This window comes from Apostichopus japonicus, chromosome 11, assembly GCF_037975245.1.
Source record: "Apostichopus japonicus isolate 1M-3 chromosome 11, ASM3797524v1, whole genome shotgun sequence".
Lineage (NCBI taxonomy): Eukaryota > Metazoa > Echinodermata > Holothuroidea > Aspidochirotida > Stichopodidae > Apostichopus > Apostichopus japonicus.
Window position 1 is genome coordinate 13,212,797 of NC_092571.1, and position 2,849 is coordinate 13,215,645.

The following is a 2,849-nucleotide window of genomic DNA, read 5'->3' on the forward strand; positions in this document are numbered from 1 at the left end:
CCAGATTTATCGGTGGAAACCCGTCTGTTATTGTACACGATATAGTTACGTGGTAGGAGCCAGATGAGGATGGGCCTTGACAAACAAGAGGTGTAGGAGGCTGGTAGACTGTAAAGAAATGATAGGTGAAGTTCAACGCTACTCGTAAACCAAATATATCTACATCTATTTCATATATAGATAATCTAATATGATCTTTATTAACAGCAATATCTGGAAACGAGAAGTCACAGCCACGACTTTTAAAGTTGTCCAACGTCGCAGACGTGCGTTTCTAGCTATATTTATTTGAAAACTTATATGAGAGGTAGAAATTGATCTTTGTTACAATGCGCATGCGTTAATTTGCTTTCAACTGTGCATGACTAGAAAATAAATTTCTGAAAACTGAATTCGTGAGCATTCTACTTCAATCTGCTCTGGTGACCTGACGAGTGAATTCAAATAGTGATGCAAAATTGTAGATAACAATACACCAGTAATTGACGGCCAAAATCTTCCAAATTAGGTATTAACATAAAATTCCGGATTTACTATTCTGTTTTTTTTTGGCTTTATATTTCACAACTAGGTAAATTAATATATTCATGGTTCTCGATCATTCGCATCGAATTACTTTTAGTGTTACTTGATCACAGTTTAAAAACAACAGGCTCGTGGACTCATATGGCAGGAAGATTAGTAAAACGCACTTACAATTGGTGAGACCTTTATTTACCTTCCATTGCTTTTTTTGGCAGAATCCTTCAACCTTACATATTGAATAATTTATGGAATATAATTAACCGCATTGTCTATTGTGCCGTTATCAGGTACTTTATACTAACTATGCACACCTCGATAACGAGAGTCTAAGCCGGCCTAGAACTCAATTCCTTTACAAAGAATATGGCAAAACTGTGTCAAAGAACCGAACATCAGTCTCCATTTCGAATGTCCTCTAACCCACCTTACCTAATAACCATCCGTATAGAATGGTAGTTCTATTATGTGGAAATCTATTCAAATTCACTTCAGAAATCGAAATACCATGATGTCATCCTTGTTAACGAATAGTTAAAGTGATTTCTTATTAAACTGTTTTTTTTTTTATCGCGGACATCTAATCAGTTGGATATTTCTGTCCGTTTTTGTTTTCAATCAAAGGAACTTCTTACATCAATGCATGTAAAGAATTTTCAAATTTACAGTAACGTTTTGCCAGATGTTTCAATGATTTTGGTAACTCTGAACATGTGTCTCTAACACTCGACGGCTTTTAGTCATACATAACTGAGTATGAGTAGATACATGTTAGGTAGAGCTTACCAAATAGACGGTATGTGTGTTGCAATACAGTCGGGCCGAAAGTCCTGTCGCTGTTTGTAGTCTGTATGTCAACTTGATAAGTTCCAGCATCGTCTGGTTGGATATTTAGGATTGAGAAATTAAAGTAATAAAAGCAATTCCCATGGCCACAATCAAGATATTCGGTTTGGAATAGATAACGATCATAAGTATGATCTTCATACTCCCAGAATATTCCAGAGTAAAGAAAGGGAGCTCGAAGAACATTACCATCGGTAGCCAGCTCGGTGAAGTTCAAATATAATTTAAATATATATAGATATATATATGTGTGTGAAAATGAAATATTTGGAAACGATAAGTCACAACCTTCAACCATATAACAGTCTGTTGAATTTACTGTAGGTCCATCTTGACAGTGATTATCACAATCAATATCTGCGGAATATGAAAAAGTGAACAGAAAAATGAAAAAACAATGTAAAACAGGTGCAAATCCCATATCGATAGATTGCGGTATTGTGACAATTATTCACAGTAAATTTGATGCATTTATTGCAATACTTAGCGCGTCTGTCTGTAAAGCGAGGAGCGCTGTTAATGAATCAAAACAAGGAGTCGTTCTTAACGACACCCGTACATGCGCACATGTGTGTGTTTTCAAAATGAAAATGACCAGGCTGACAATGAATTTTTTTCTTTATGGCTACGTGACAATAACAAATAATTTACTTGTAGTTTCGAGAAAAGGAAGTCTGCTGATGTCTGTAGTGACATCATAACCTTTTAAATGGTAATTTTAATGGATACAAAGCACTTGTAATCGCTTGGATGATTTTATTTTATACATGCAAGTCAAACATGTATTGAATTCCCTCTGTCTGCTTTGCTTGTTTTGTAAGAAAGCATGCGTTAAGCTATTAAAGTATGCAATTGATTGTCGAGTCTCGTGAATTTTACATAGTTACTATCTTACTTAACCAGATTCACCACTGAATTGTTATATGTATCTATTAAAGACAGAAAACATATCTTTAAGGCTAAAATGAGGAATCCTTTGACGCAAGTTTTTATATTTCAACAACTAGATAATTGTAAGTAATCAAGGTGAGACACCCTCATAGACTTTAGCAAAAAATGTCCTTTTTAAAAGTCGTACATAGTAGGTAACGCAGGTAATTGTAGCCATCTATTGTAATATTTTAGAGAGAATATTTCAAATGTTGTTTCTTCCTTTCCACAGTTTCCAAGATGGTTTAACAATATTAACATGGTTATATATGAAACTTAAAACCGACCATTTGGTTGCCTAGCTTTTCTTCTACAATTCAATGCTCCGGCCGAATGCTCCAACAACGATGTGGAGTGCATCCTGAGCAGAGAGAAGTGAAGTGCGGGCTACTCGTCCAGGGGGTAGGTTGTATCTTCCATGCAGCCCCTGCCTCCCGTCACGCCAACCCAGAAGACTTTTCAATGAATTTGATGACTATTAAAAATAATAGCCGAAACAAACATATGAATATCACGTGGTTTGAAGTAGAGATCTCGTTCATGACACTAGT